This window comes from Pogoniulus pusillus, chromosome 22, assembly GCF_015220805.1.
Source record: "Pogoniulus pusillus isolate bPogPus1 chromosome 22, bPogPus1.pri, whole genome shotgun sequence".
Lineage (NCBI taxonomy): Eukaryota > Metazoa > Chordata > Aves > Piciformes > Lybiidae > Pogoniulus > Pogoniulus pusillus.
This window is the reverse complement of record NC_087285.1, coordinates 11,493,108-11,509,734: the sequence shown is the minus strand read 5'-3', so window position 1 is coordinate 11,509,734 and position 16,627 is coordinate 11,493,108. Positions and strand designations below refer to the sequence as shown.

The following is a 16,627-nucleotide window of genomic DNA, read 5'->3' as shown; positions in this document are numbered from 1 at the left end:
CTAGAGAGAGGAAGCCAGTGCACTAAAATCTCCATTTTCTGTAGATTAGAAGGACATTGATTACATGAACTTGAGGATGTTCAAAATATTACAAGGTAATATTTCTGAATATTAAGATCAACTACACGGTCAAGAAAAGCTGCAGACAAGTAGTATTTCTACAGTTCAGTGAGTTATGGTGGTCAGCTTAGTACTTAAATGTATATTTATAGCATACTGCAAACCCAAAGCATAATTTGATCAACCTATGGTTATATCATGAACACCATTTAAGTCAGTATATTGACTGTTTTGTCCACCCCACATAAAGGGTTATTCTATGCCAGCTGAGCTGAAGTACTACTGTGTACTATGAATATTATTTTTGTGCTTTCCCCACCCCCCCATTCCACTACTCTGTGTCCTGGTTTTCATCTCAGTGACTTTGTTATTTGTATGGCAATTTCTTCTAATAGCTTTACGCATGCTTCCAGACTGTGCAAAATGCTGAACAGAGCAGAACAAGTAATTCATGCACTTGGAATAGCTTTAGGAGGACACGATCTTTTAAGAAGCATTAGGTAAGGTCCTGCACACACAGTATTTATTTTGCAGATATATCATCCCTGTGGTCACTGAATTCCACAAAGCTAAACCAATAATGAAGCATCCACAAGAAACACCTTTTCCGTTAGGGGATCCCTCACCTAGCTGGAGAGTACACAACCAGACTTAGCAACAGGATGAATGGGATTTAATACTTCAAAGCAGCACTAGGTTCTTACTTACATTTGCTTCTGGGAATCAAGAAGCTTATCATGAAAAGAGAAGAACAGAGTAGAGCAGTTTTAACATGCCTCCTAATATTCTTCTGGTACCTCAAGGCACTGAAGTGCCAGGAGGTAGTACTGCTTAACACCTCTCAATACTCATACCTAACACAGTGGTCAAGGGGTTTGGTGGGGTTTTTTTGCCTGTTGATACTCCATATAACTTTGAGAAGAGTAACTTATCTCACTCAAGTAGCTCAAGGCTCACTTACTAGCATGCCTTCCCCTAAGTGGCTAATAATTCAGCACATACATTTAAGCACAACGCATTTTTATATTAAAGAGAGAGAAGAGCCTGGCAGATGCTGTTTATACATACAAACCCCAAGGTGTGTCTCTGGTAGCAGACAAAAATGTAAAGAAGCATAGATTTTTAAGTTGAAACATCATTAAATAAGCAGAAGCAACCAAGAGTAGCAATTTGTTGAGACTGACCAAAGATCCCTTAATTTGTGGTTCAGCATTAAATATCTGTTAATGGTTGGGGCTCTGCAAGTATCCAAGTTAGATATTGTAGTAAAACACTGACTCACAAAAGCAAAGTAAAAAAAAAAACCACAACCACCAAAAGCCCCTTGGTGCCTGCAACTGACTGGAGTCCCATTGCATCTTAGCTCATCAAGGTTTGAAACAGAAGCTGTTCCCCGTTCAAAAGATGCCCAAAGTTAAGTTTCTTCTGGAATGCCTACTGCCTGCATTGAAGCCCCTGCCCTGCTGCTTTGCATTCAAGGAAGGCCAAAGAGTATTCATCTACTCAAAGGTCTGTTCAAGAGTCCTAAGAGAAGTCCCTCAGGTCTGTCTGCTGTAATTACTTCTTTAGAACTCTTAACTAGAAAGCTTGTCTCAGAAAGCTTGTCTCAGACACAGAGTGCTGAACAGGACATCGAAGAAAGACCTGAAATAACTGCAGAGGGAAAGATACACAAAACAGTTTCCATGTGATTATATATTCACTCACTTTACAGCAAAGGTCTGTCTGCTTCTGTCTCAGGAAAACCAATGAAGTCCACAGTTCTCAAGCCAACAAACACACTTAAGCTTTGTCATTTTTCAGAGCATCTTCAAAAAGACACAAACAAAACATTGTCACACATGCACTTTACAGAGCTTGTGCCAGAAGGAGCTCTCAAGTGCCACACTTGAAAGTGCTAAAATGATTGTTCACAGAAACAAAGCGAAGCAGCAGAGGCACAGAGGGTGGGTGGGCAGGCAGGCAAGCACAGGCTACCTCTGGACAACAGCCAGTACTGGAGCTGGGCAGGAACCCAGTATTTCATGATAGCCCTACTCTGACTTTTTCCTTAAAAGACTTTTTGTCCTCAGTCCAGCTCCCACTGCTGCCAGCCTTTTCACTGATTTTAGCAAAAGGTTGATTGGGCCTCAGGGCTTAAGTTTCAGACATGTTGGATGTGTGTGACTTCAGCTGTCATGAATACTCAGCAGCATTTATCCAGATGAGCAAGTCCTTTGCATGCAAAGCAACTCTGTACTGGTCACATCATCGCCTTACAGAAGTTACAGAAGCATAAAGGTATTGTAACATGGAAAATAGCCCTGACACGGTGACAGAGAAAGCTAACAAAACACTCAAGAAAGCAACACACAAAGTGTAGGCTTGCAGGAGGACAGCCCACAGTTACTGGTATCTGTCAGAGGTTTCCAAAAATAATCACACATCAAATAAAGTTCTTTTCATTAACTGAAGCACATGATGAATGGAAAGATGGGAATTTCAACATACTGCCCTTAAAAGCCAATGTTTTACAGTAAACCATTTCAAACTTTCCTTTCTTTCCTATCTTATGGCTGAAATATGTAGTGACTTTCACTTTTTTCTCCACTCAAAGATGACTACCTTTTGTTGAAATTCCAAAAGCACAATAAAGGCACTTACAAGGTATTTCTGCAGTATTTGGTTTGCATATACCTATAAAACAGTGCCCACTGTGTCATTTTTTTTTCCCTTAAAATATTATTGTTCTTACACATGACTTTCCATAAAAACATGCAGGAGCAGATCATCTAGAACAGAGTTGGCACTGTATCTACTGCTTGTCCTTTTTTTCCATGTTCAAAGGCTCAAAACACAGTTTCTAAGAGTAAAGAGAGAGTTCAGTTCCATGCACATATGCAGCAAAGCAGTTCCAATAACCACATATTCTAAACTGGTGATTTCTATGACACAGGGAAAATACTTCAGCTTTTCCTAAGATACCAACTGCTCTCTGCTAAAAGACTTGTCTTTTAAAAGATTAAAAAACCATTTAAAAAATACACCAAACCATACTTAACTACAGCATCTTTTCTTAATCTTTTTGTCCTGCCCATCAAGAACTGCTTTTTTTTAATTACAAACTAAATGCTGCAGTGAGCTCTCTGGAGTACTTTTCAGTGCTGTCTCAGAGATATACCAAGTGAGAGTGAGTCACTTCATTAATTATGAAAATCCATAAACTAGGATACAGGTGCAAGGACTGCTAAGCAGGAATACAGTTGATTTTAGGTTTCTGTTGTTGTTTTGGGGGTGTTTGGGGGAACAAGGAGGTTCTTTTTATTTAAAGGGATGTTTCTTATGAATGAGGACTTAAGGATGCTCAAAAAATGCTGTCCTTTTATTTGACCCACAGTTTAATTTTGACTGGTTACCAGCTATTAAAGATGGGAAATAAGACTGCAGACATAAGTAGCAGAGTTCCTGGATGGATCCCTGGATGTTTATAACTTTCTATGCACAGGGACGACTTGAATACAAGTGTCCAAAGCAGTCTCAATTTAATAATCTATCCGTGGCAAACTACCTAGTTACAAACTGTGTGCCACTGGCACGCTGGCACACTGCTGCTTAGCAGGCAAGCAGCAATACTGATTTTGAGTATAGCTCTGAGTGAAAAGAAATAAAAAGGCAGAGCTGAAAATCCTTGGCAAAGCAGAAATCCTTGTCATGTGTCCAGCAGGAGAGTGGGCCTAGGCTACCACGTGAAGTTGCTCTTGATTGAGGCATATGGGTTCATGTAGATTTATCAGCATAGCAAGCACTGGAAATCACAAGTGCAGGGAAGAGGTTGAAGTCTTGGGACAGGAGAGGCAAAAGATGGCTGACAGTACAATACCCTGGCTAATTAGTCCTGCCCAAAACATGGAAACAGGCAGACCCACAGGACATAAGAAATGACAGATTAGGTCATCTGTAAGTCATATGAACTAAAATACCTCAAGACTATTTCTCTTAGCTATTTTTAATCTTTTTCCTTTATTGGACATATTCTGAGACATTAATTTCTACCGGGGCTATGCATGTAGCTGTTGATCTTGCCTTTTCTTTCTGTTTAGATTTTCAAAACACTTCCCAACAACTTGAATTCTTTCCTCTACAAGGCAAGCTGGGAACACATTATATCTGTTTATCTGCTGGGATAAAGAAAACACTTACTGGTAATTAAATACTTGCTTAAATGCTTGGTTGTTTGGGTTTATTTTTTTCCTCAACAGGAATGGGGACACTCAATGGGTAAGAACAGAAGGAAAACAAGAGAAAAACTGCTTCCAACATGCTACAGGCCTTTATCTTCTGGCAAAGATAATGAAGAAAGCTTGTACACGTCTCCTGTCAATCTGGGAAAAGTTTCACACTACAATTAAATTAAATCAGAGGGTACAGATTTGGAAGCTTAAAGAGGCTCATTACTCAAAGTAAAATGAAAGCACAAACAGTAACTAGATAAACCATATGCTCTCATGTCATCAGCCAATGTCAGAGGCTTCATTGATAAGTATCTTTAAATATGACATAGTATTTTCTAACAGTGGTTCTTCCCTATCAATTTTCTGTACAATCCATTACAATGAATGCTACCACCTTTGAGCCAGCTACAGGGATTTAACCTTCCAAGATGTCTGAGAACACAAGTGTGACAGTTTCCCTGAGCAGCACTGATTGCCATGTATTTTAAGTTATTCTTAATGGCAACAACAGGAAAATAGCTTCTAGATGCATAATGTATAAGCTCATTTACAGGAAGCAAAGAACAAGTCAAAAAGGGAGAAGTGACACAGAAAAAAATGACAGAAGCAATTGTATTGTCATTGACAGAGGCAACATCATGGGAGTTTAACCTTAAGGAAAAGTTTCTTCATTTAGCACAGTGATTTGATAGAGTCTTTTAATTCAAGAATTTTGCTTCCCAGAGATAACAAAGAGCAACCAGAGTGACAGGAAAGAGTATTGTCTCTTGTTGCTGAGCCCACAAAACACAGCTAACCTGTCAAAACTCAAAAAATTCAGGCTTCCCTCCCACAAACCCCCCACTGCACATGGAAAATGGTACAAGGCATACTGGCCATATTCACAAACCTCATCCTAAACGTGAAATAGGTTTGCAGGCAAAGCACTACCTCAACTATGGTAATGTATGAGCAAGTTTCAGCCAAGCCTCCAGTAAACTGACTGAACACTTCTCATCCCAGCTCGAAGTACAACAACTCAACCATACACAGGAGCTGAGCTTTTCTAGTTTCTCTGTCTGCTGCAGTTCCCTGGCTCCATACTTGTGCTAGATTCAGCTCAGCTGCTTGTTTGATGTAAATGCCTGCTAGAAAGGAATTGCCAAATAAAAATAATTATAAATGGTATTTTTTTGCCCAACCTATTTTACAATGTAATGAACATCTACCCAGGAGTCCCAAAATATTTAACTAATCAATTTAGTTCTGTTTCAGCCAGTTCAGCAATTTACAGCTGGTGTGCTTAACAAAGCACTGATTCTCCAGACAGACATAAAGCTCAGAAAAACAGGGGAGACATGTTTTCCCTGTCTACTTTCTAAGATGAGATTCCCATACTCTCCATCACTGACCACTTTGTCCTAACTCTACTCATACATACTGCCCCAAAGGAATGAGCCAATCCTTTCTATGCTAGTTTGAAGCTAGAGTGTTTTGGTGAGAAGAACTAGATTACAGGCTGTGAAAGAAAAACAAGGGCAATGTCTACTTCACTTATAGGCTTCCTGAGAGGTATAAAAACAAGAATCCAAACATAAATGAGTCGCTTCTTCTGCTTAGGACTCTGTGCTGCCATTTTTTTTCTTCTCTCTTGCCTCTCTGCTATCTCTCTGATTAATCCACTTTGCTTCCTAATCCCTTGGCCAAACCTCCATTCTTCCTTGGGACTGGAGTAAGGTTGAGAGTGGGGGGAGTGCTTGTATATTGTGCTAAGCTGTAAATATAAGCTTCAAATTTCCAGAGCCAGCTGAGTATAGTCTGGGTGATTTCCCAAGTGTGTTTGTGGGGGGTAATACCCAAACCATCACACCTTCTGACTCCACTGCACATGTGGCAGACTGTGCCTCACACTAATTCAGGCACAAGAAGTGACCAGCGAGAATGCTACAACCTCCACATTCCTTATGAACTGCAGGTCTACCACAGTGTCTGAGGACACACTAGGCATCAAAATGGCATCTTCAGAACTTAGGGAATATATGTACTAGAAATAAATTCCCACAAAATAAGTCACAGTTCACTTAAGAAGTTCCACTCTGCTCTTTTACACAAGGTGAAGGCAGCAGACACACATTATGCACAAAATGTAGCCTGCAATTATCCCTTTGACAGCCTACTGACACTCCCCAACGATTCTCTCATCCCATCAGATGTTTGCTGCCTCCATGTCCTTGAAAACATAATATTTGCCACTTTGTTTAGCTTCCCATCTCCAAAGTCCATCCATTCAGTTTCTTACCACACACAGACAGTGGGAAGTGTTCTATTTTCTATGGTATGTTAAGACTCCAGTGGCACACCAGCAACTAAATCAAACAAAGGAATATTTAGCCAGATTAACTTCTTAAATTATAGTTCAAATTGTGTGCAAGCAAAATCAATACACTTGGTTTTCTTCTTCAGCCTAAAATGAAAGCTCTGCCTAACAGTTCACACTTCAAACAGAACTGTGGTTTGTGCTTCCTGGCACAAAGTCAGTAACTCCACTTGACCATTTTTCATCATCCAGAGATCAGACATCTTTCACACTGCTTTAGCAAAGCCTTCAGGAAGCTATCATAGTCTGCAATGGTGTTAGCAGGCATGCAAATACAAACACTCCACCACTGACAAGTCAACGATACCTCTGCTTGCATGGAGTTACTCTTTCCACTTCATTTAATAGATCCATAGACTCTTCTGTCGAGACCTCAATTCATTGTACTGCATGATTATTGACTTGTAACTGCAGAGTTTCCAGACTCAGTGGAGCACAAGCACAACAAGCTTATGTAAAGCTGAGCAGACATCGAGCATAACAGCAGACTGGACATCATATCAGCAGTTTCTTAAAACTGTAATATCTAATTACATTATTAATACTTGTGTCAACTCTGCAAGAGTGATGTCTGCTCAGTTATAATCTTATCTTCGCTACTACATTAACTGCCCCAAAAATTATGTCACTAGATGCCATATCAATAAGTCCTCAAGTGGTAGAGGAGCTGTGCTTCAGAAGATGATATTCATTAAGACACTTACAAAGGCATATATTGTTTTCTCACAAATCCACTAATGCTTCTCAATACTGAAAGCCAACTAGAAAACACAAGAGTTCTCATGTTAATGCAAAGGGAGGGGTAATTATTCGTCTAATACTTCTAAAATTGCTGCTTCCAAAGCAGCCACATGAGGACGTAACAATTAGAAGTACGTGATTGAAGTACATATAAATAGACTGGTGTGTACTGAGCTAAACAGTAAAATAAAACATTGCATATGGAAAAGAATCCTCCAGTAAAAAATGAGTTTCATTCCTGCAAGATCTATCTTCTGAAAACCTAGAAAACTTTAAACATAGATCTGCCAACTCTGTTTCTCGAGTGGTAGCATTTTCTTCCCTTCAGCAAGTTGTCCTGCCTTTTTTTTCCTGAAACTTGAAAATCATTCTAGTAGGAGGTTAAGTTGAAAGTCCTCTTTATAAAAATATCTCCTTTCACAGTCTTTTCTGGCATTTCTCAGCTCTGAATTTATAAAAGTAATTCCACAACACATTCACTGAAACACCCAATATAAATATACCAAAAGCTCACAGTCTTTAATAGAGTGTTAGATGAAACTTGACTATACGAATCGTGTGCCACTACTGCCCTCATTCGGGAAGACTGAATCTCTCATTCTTATTTCTCTGAATCAGACTATAGTTTTCCACAAAATTCTTTTTACTATTAGTTTTGATAGCAAAGCCATAAGCATATGTACTGTTAGTTACATTATTCGTGCTTACTATAACTGATTTCTAAGCACTCTTAAACAAGATGGAGTCATGAATACATTTCCAAGGAAATAGTGTGTTTAGTCTAAATCATTCCCATATAATATCATTAAATATTTGCCACTTATTCTTTCAGTGCACTACTCGGGCCTCTTCACACAAAAGCTGACTAAATCATCCTTTCACAGCCCAGTCCCTAAAACTGGCAGCAGATTCTAAGGCCCAAAAGTTAAACTCTTTAGTAATCAGTGTTAGTTTCTACAGAAGGTACTTCTCTCATTTTTGTTTCAGAACTTGTAGTGAGAAGTGAGACAAAAAAGGAAGTCGGTGAGATGCCTCACACACATTCTTTATTTAAGCAAAGAAGAATGCTTTCCTCTGTTTTCATCAAGTCCAGCCAGCAGCTCTGGCCAGCTGCAAGCAGGTTACAGGGCATTTACCCCTTTGCCTGACTACCAAGTACTTCCATAGTTATTTGAGCCTGAATAAATGTGATGTCAAAGAGATCAGTGAGCCAGCAACTAGGGACTCCAAGTACTGTAATTTAAGCGAACTCTGCCAAAATAAGCAGGTACATGCTTGCGTTGGAGGGCAAGGTAAAGGTGGCACTAAAGGGACTGCAGTGAGCTCTTCAATTACGAATTTTCAGGACACCTCTGTAACCTGTCTATAAAAAAGTGAAACCAAAATAGACTACTTTTACCCTTTCCTGGAACCTGCTTTCCAAATGTGCAGCACCAGACAAGCAGCACAACAGGTCTCATGATTACCTCTGAGACAACATTGTCACTAGCTACATTTGTCTGACATTTTACATTCACACATTAGGAAACAATGACTATTTCTGGACAGCAAAATGCTATCTGAAGGACAGAGAGATTATATCCTATGCATTCTGAAGTGGCAGGTTGCTATGGTTTCCCTCTGCAAGAACAAAATTCGCTTCATTAGGTTATGTGAAGATCTCCTCTACTAAGCCAAAAGGGTCCATCAGGGAAGCAGACTGTCCTTTAATCACAGCTCTGCTTTTGTGAAAACCAGTCCATTTTCTTTCCCCTGAAACAGCCACTGAAAAGAAGGATGTAGCTTTGCACATGAAATTAAATATCCTAATGATTCCTGTTCTGATCTGAGGTACCAATCACTGAGTTCCCACAATAGCATGGATGCTGAGTTGCAGGCTGCTGTACTCTAAATGTATTGTTTGGGAAAAAAATATTTAACTCTGGATTGTTTAAACATCTGCCTGAGCTACTTAGTGGTTTAGTAAAGCACAATAACAATTACAATCAATTAGCTGCCTCTGTTATCTTGAAAGCAAATCACAGGTGACAGGAGCCAACCTATTTCCTCTTAAAAAAAATATATATCACACTCTACTGGGCCACTTGGAGAATCCAATCTGACATGAAGCAACCTTCTCAACACTTAGATTATTTATGGGACACTTTGCAGACTGTGACAGAGCTCCATGTTAGAGAAATGCAGCAACAAGATTTATTGTTGGACAGTCTTCAGGAAGGGACAGGTATGGGCCTGTCTTGAGGAGTTTCTTCCTTTCTGACATGCTATGGCATTCTCATCCAACCCTTAAAGAAAGTTGTCTTAATACAATGAGTTAGAATGGAAAAGGGTTTCCATTTAATTTGCTCTCCAGTCTAACCTGTCACACAAGTGCTAAAGCTGGAGAAAGAGAGGTCATTTATGTGCAACCAGGGCCAAACACCAATACCTCAGTGTGGAAGCATACTCTCAATCCCATGATTTTAAAGAAAAAGAAAGCTTAAAATAACTTCACCATGGTGTACATTTGTTTACAAATACACCTGACTTAATAGTTCTTGAATTAGGATGGAACTAAAGGCAGAGGGAAAATACAAGCTGTAAATATTCCTTGAGAGAAATTAAGGCAGTAATTAGTTAAAAATTGGCCATGAGATGAGATCCTGGGGATAGGGAGGAATATCAGCTAAAACTGAGATGAGTGAATGGTGGAAAACCTAACTCCATATTCCAGTGCATTCAATTCTAGTGCTTTAGACAGTAACCTTTGTGAGTCAAACCCCATAACTGCCTGAACCGTGATAGCAGGGGATTATATCTCCTTTTTGGTGTGACAGGGAAAATGACCCAGTGACTTTTTTTCCTAACAATCTTTTTGTTGCATTTTTGCTGATTTCCAAGTATTGCAGGATCCACTAAAAAAATCACTTGTTCAGTACATCTCTCGGGCTTCATCCTCCAAGCATGGTGCAGCAGATTCTAGGCACTGCTCCTAGCAAACAATTTTCAACCGTTTTCAAGCCTCTGAGCTCTCAATTAGCCTTTCAAGTTGCATTCATCTGGGATTTATTGGAAAGTATGTTATTTGTAAAAAGCTTTCTATTTCAGTTCATTTGCTTCCTGATATTTTTTCTGGGAAAAAGAAAAAAAATATATAAACCCCCAACCAACCACAAAATAGTGAACCACATAATTCCATGATTTCAGGATGCAACCAATAAGGTTCACAAACTGATATTTCAGGATAGTTAAGAACAACCAGCTAATTATCAGTACACCTAGAGCAGCTGTGCAGCATCCACATAACTACTGGAAATGTGTAGTCTGCAAGCAAAAAATCATATTAAAACATGAAAAGTGACTTTGTGCTGTCCTGTAGCTGAAGTATTTCAAACAGTTCTCTCTGAAGACATCTTACAGTTCCCAGACTGCTTCTCACAGGGTGATTAACAAAACCACACACCTTTGTAGGCTGATTAGTATTCAGACTGGTCTCTGCTTTCCCTTTCTATTCAGAAAATTACTGTTTTGGATCCGGCTGATACTACACTTCCTAGAAAAGCAGTCCTGAGTCTTGTCAAAGTAGGAGGAAACATCTAGCTGGAAATTCAGGGCAGAGAACATGCAATCATGAAGTGCCCAGAACTACTGCTCTTTTTGAAGTTTTCACCAGAGTATCTAAAATTTCACACCCCATGCCCTTTTCTCCTGGGACAGATAACTACACACTAGTCCTCTTTTTGATTCTTGTTGACTGTTTTAACAAGGCCTGGGGGAAAGGGCTGTGAAATCACAAAGAATTTTCCTGAATAACTTCCAATTTAAATACCTCTGGAGTAAAAGGAGATTTTTTTTTTAAAAATCAATGCATCACAAAAATAACTGAAAGGGATCAAAACAGGCATAAGTAACCATATAGAGCAGATACAGGATAAAGAGAATAGGGCATTTAGATTAAATGTTACTCTGAAGCAGTAATAAAAAGCCAGTGGACCACTATTATCCCAGTACTAAACAAAGGTTTGTGCATTATCATTGTAGTCAAGGTGGAGAAACATGCAATAGTTCGCCTAGCTTGGCAACTTCACATAAGTATGCAGTTTCCCAGTTTAAAAAAAGTAGCAACCTTGAATTTTCTTTCTTAAGAAAATGAAGGGAGAAGAAACCATTGAACAGATGTTTAACTAAGATCCATGTAAGAACATCAAGTAAGAGTTAATTACATCTTCTAGATGCATTCCAGGTTTTGATATTGATGGAAAGTGTTAGGATCTCCATATTCAGCCTGAAAAAAAGCACCCTTCTCTTGATTGATTCATAGCAATGAAATGCAGAGTCATTGCCTTTTTTTCCCCTATAGATTTCTTTCTGTCTGCAAGATGAAGAACATAATGGAAAGCAAAAGTAACAAGAACCTTTAAAAAAAAAAATTAAGCTGTGTTTCAGTCAAATCACTCAATGTATCAATGTCAGGGCTAACTGCTGCCTCCTGTAAGGACAGGACCAGGGTCTGGTGCTTTTCAATGTCTTTTCTGATGATCTGGACCAAGGGATTGAATCCAGCATCAGTAAGTTTGCAGATGACACCAAGCCAGGAGCAGGTGTTGATTTGTTGGAAGGTAGGAGAGCCCTGCAGAGGGACCTAGACAGGATAGATGGGTGAGCAGAGGCCAATGGGATGAGACCTAACAAGGCCATGAGCAAGGTTCTACACTTTGGCGACAACAACCCCAACCAGCACTACAAGCTGGGGACAGAGTGGCTGGAGAGCAGCCAGGCAGAAAGGGACCTGAGGGTACTGGTAGATAGTAGCTGAACATGAGGCAGCAGTGTGCCCAGGCAGGTAGGAGAGCCAGTGGCATCCTGGCCTGGATCAGGAACAGTGTGGCCAACAGAACAAGGGAGGTTATTCTTCCCCTGTACTCAACACTGGTCAGGCCACCCCTTGAGTACTGTGTCAACTTCTGGACTCCTTAATTCAAGAGAGATGTTGAGATACTGGAACATGTCCAGAGAAGGGTAACAAAGCTGGTTAGCAGCCTGGAACACAGCCCTGTGAGGAGAGGCTGAGGGAGCTGGGGGTCTTTAGCCTGGAGAAAAGGAGGCTCAGGGGTGACTTCATTGCTGCCTACAACTACCTGAAGGGCGGTTGTAGCCTGGTGGGGGTTGGTCTCGTCTGCCAGGCAAGCAGCAACAGAACAAGGGGACACAGTCTCAGGTTGTGCCAGAGGAGGTCTAGGCTGGATGTTAGGAGGAAGTTCTTGCCAGAGAGAGTGATTGGCATTGGAATGGGCTGCCCAGGGAGGTGGTGGAGTCACTGTCCCTGGTGGTGTTCAAGAAAAGACTGGATGAGGCACTTAGTGCCATGGTCTAGTTGACTGGCTAGGGCTGGGTGCTAGGTTGGACTGGATGATCTTGGAGGTCTCTTCCAACCTGTTTGATTCTATGATTTTCATTACTTCTCCAATGATGTTTAGATATAATTCCTTTACTTTAAAGACAGTGGGAGTTAGATGCATAAACACCTCTGAAAACCTGCATCTCTGTAAGCTTAAGTATGGTCTTTGAAGTTAGACCCTCACTGTTCTCCTGTGCCTATGCTGGACTTTGAAACACAGATTTTTCCTAAAGCTAGTCCAACTGGCTTAGAAGCTCGTCTCCTTAGCCTCCCAGGCTGGATTCACAAGTGCTTGTACTTAAATCCATCCAAAAGATCTTTACTCTCTGCTCTGATGTGTTGTTGCAGTGCTTCCTGATGGATGAAAATAAAGCAAATACCTGTTCGCAACCCATCATAAACTCATTTTATTTCTGCTACAGCAGAAATTCCCCCAGCTGATAACAGGATTACAGTCTCCGAAGGCCTTAGCTATAGGAACTATCCTGGACAAAATCAAGTCTTTGAATAACAGGCAGAGAAGAGCTGACAGAACAGGAAGCCCTATTCACTTCAGCAAATATTTTCAGAGAAACTTTTTTTTTTTTTAATCTTATATAAATATTTAGGTAGGATTGTGAATGTTAATGTAAGTACAATAGAAGGCTATACTAAAAAGAACCAAGGCTTCCCCATGAAAATTTGCCTTAGATTAATGTTATTTCCAGCAAGCTATACAGAATTTTCCCCTTTTAATATAAAGCATTTGAAGGCACAGTGGAGAGGAAAGGCCATAGGATTTTCTACAGAAGCAGACAAATTTGATTTTCGAAGATGAAAGAGCCAGAAAGCAGCACTACTCCACCGGGGAAGACTAGCTAGAGGAGGACGATCCTGGCAAGGGCAGGACCCCACTGAAGGCAACAGCAGTCTGGTGACAGCCACAGGCTGCACTGACAGCCTTCTCTTCGCCATACAAAAGAGAGGTGACAAGGCAAGTCCAGAGTCAATCTAGGAAATCCAATCAACAAGTCCAGACATGCAGAGGAAAGGGCTGACCACAGTCGCTTCCTAGTCCATAACTGTGAGCACAAGTGAAGTTTCCAGACCTCTGGGCAGGGCATGGCGCTCAGTCTCAGGTGAGGCTGGTTCGGGTAATTAAGACCTACCGGTGCGCGCTGATTAATCCCCACCAGTGCATGGGGATTGAACAGACACTTTACAAAGACTTCTGAAAGACGTGCAGATATCGATTAAATAGAAGAGAGGTGAAGATGTCACTCCAACAAGTACCGACTCTGCTTCTACTGCAGGATCGCCACCCGCCCCTGTCCATGCAGCAGCCCCTGGAGCAGCACGCTCCTCAGCCCCACGGCTGTATACACCGCAGTCAGTATCTATTCAGCCACCGGACAATTCACCAGAAAATGAGATGTTCCTGCCTCAGGCACAACATTCAGCAGAGATGTAACATCTTTAGCTATTCCGTCCTAATGCTCCACCTCCTCCTACCTGCCAGACCTCCTAGAGAAACAGCTGCAACACATTTAAGAAGTTACGGTACCCTCGCTGTTTGCTGCCCCCCCTTTTAAAGAACTCTTCCCACACAGAGCAGACCGCAGAGCAGATGGGGTGTGTGCACCCTCTTCAGCCGCTTCAGCACAAAGTCTGGCATCTTAGAGCAAGTCATTTCCCACAGCTGCTGCCCAAGTGACTCACGGCAGCCTGGACTCCACACCAGAGATGTTAACTACATACGCTGGTGAAGGTGTTTTGGGCTTCCCCTTGTAAAGTGTCTAAGTTCTAGGAACGTTTTTAAATCAAAGCTCATACATTACACTTTGCTGACATTAATTGGTGTTTCTTACTGTCACTGCAGGCCAGAATCCTTATTGCAAGAACATAAAATAAACCAGCAGCTTTGGCTGCTGTCAGTGGCTTCCAACTAGCTTTGTGGCCCACTGCTTTTTAAAGTTCTTGGTAAAAATAAACTAGCAATTTAAGAAATAAAAGCTATTTAAAACAAGCAGCATAAAAAGAAGTATCATTTGCTTCACATGATTATTATGTGCATAGTAACGACAGGAAGAATACAGCAAATGTTTTCCAACTCTTAAAAAAAAAGCACGTTTCCTCTGCAATATATAATTTTGAATTTTAATTTAGATAACTCAGAATATTTACTGGCAACAAAAATATGCATATTCATGAGATCTGATTTACTATAATCTTTATTTCTGACGTTCTGCATCTGTGAATACTTAAAGTACTTGAGTTTGCATTCATGGGCAATTATACAGGAATCTCAGAGCAGCAACAGATTCAGATTGATTTATGGTTAAGAGTTTGTAGCACAGAAAGACAATTCACTTTCTTTCAGAAGGGCTGGGGCATGGGTTTCAGGATTGAGCAAGTGACCCTTTTTGTCTAACAGACACACAAACCAAGATCATTATACTGAAGGTCAAACCCAGTGATTTTCAGGTGCACTAACTCTACTAATAGTTAACAAAGAACTGAGGAATAAAGTTAAGTAGGCATCAGGTGGAAACTAGAAAGTAGATTTTAAGCAAGTGAATGGTGCTTTAGACACTATTTGGTCATTCAAACTCCACACCCAAGGGCCCCCTCAAGTTCCTCCATGCCGACTTCCCTTAAACCTCCTAGAAATCCAAGCACTTACTAAGCAAAACATATTGGTATTACATATTTCTGCATCTCTCACTGTTCTTCTTTCTGGTCTTGCCTTCCTTGTCATCAATTTCAGCCTTTTGAAATACAAAGGGTCGTCCAATAAAACAAGCTTTAGCTAATTTCCAAAAATAAGTGACAGGAAGAATGAAACAAACCCATAATGAATCAGTGAGAAGTACAATGGGAGAAAGCAGAATGAATGTGCTGAGTAAATAAGAGTATAAAGCTCACTGATGCATGAAACAGTCCCAGTGTTTCATACTCACATTCCTTTAAATGCAAGAACATAACTGCAGAGGCTTCCCAGGGCAGCAGATCCCTCATCTTCCTCTCTTTATATGACAATAGACAAATTAATACCGGTAACAACAATTAACAAGAAAAGGGAAGAATGTGCCAAGTACTTCAAAATGGAGTTTGGATCACCCCATTAGGGCAACTCAGGCCACCTGTTCCTTTGGCTAGTCTCGTTCTGGTGAAAACATACACAATGCTCTTACCGGTACTTAGCCAATGTTTAAAAACAGTACAAAAGCCACACACATAAACAATTTTCACTCAACAAAAAGCTTTTATAACCAATCTTTACTCTCCACAGTCTGTTTCTATGTGAAAAAAAAAAAATCCACAGCATTACTCCAAGACACATATAGATAGTGAGAACAACTGCACTTTCACACAGCTATAATGAAAACACTTACCTCTGACAGCAAATCCACAATGCTGTTTCAGTCGCCTCCACCTGAAATGAGTTTATGTTCCTCGTTGGGTACATTTGTACCAGACATACCCTGGCTAACAAAAGGACCCTGTTCTGAAGCACTGAAGTATTATCTAGCACACCTGTCAGCGCAATTGTCTCATGTGAGTATACACAACCCTTTTTTTCTAATTTATTTTGTCAGGTAAATATTATGTTCGTTTTTACCCCAAAGGGCTTTAAAGTCATCCTGTTCTCTGGCCCTAGCAGATGTGACAAGCTCGAATGTTATGAGCACTATAAAGACCAGGCTGGGCTACAGGGGAGGGTAAAATACTGCCTGTAACAGGTGTTGGCAGTTTGCAGTTTGCCACCACTCAAAGGGCAGCTGAGCCTCACTCCGTTTTTAAAGACACAGAGCATTCTAGAACTCATGCTTACCGCACCTGCAGGACAAATGGAGTCCTACGCAGGAAACATCAGCGTCCCGTTCCAGAGGCCACAGCACG

General features: G+C 40.6%; 1 long non-coding RNA gene across 2 annotated transcripts in view; it reads right to left on the bottom strand.

The window, feature by feature from the left end:
* LOC135185202 (uncharacterized) overlaps positions 1–16,420 on the bottom strand; it is a 201,412-nt gene extending 184,992 nt beyond the window's left edge. For both annotated transcript variants that reach the window (XR_010306394.1, XR_010306395.1), the window contains exon 1: positions 16,120–16,420. This is a non-coding gene — a long non-coding RNA (uncharacterized LOC135185202). The remainder of the gene's footprint in view (positions 1–16,119) is intronic.
* Positions 16,421–16,627: the final 207 nt, after the last annotated feature.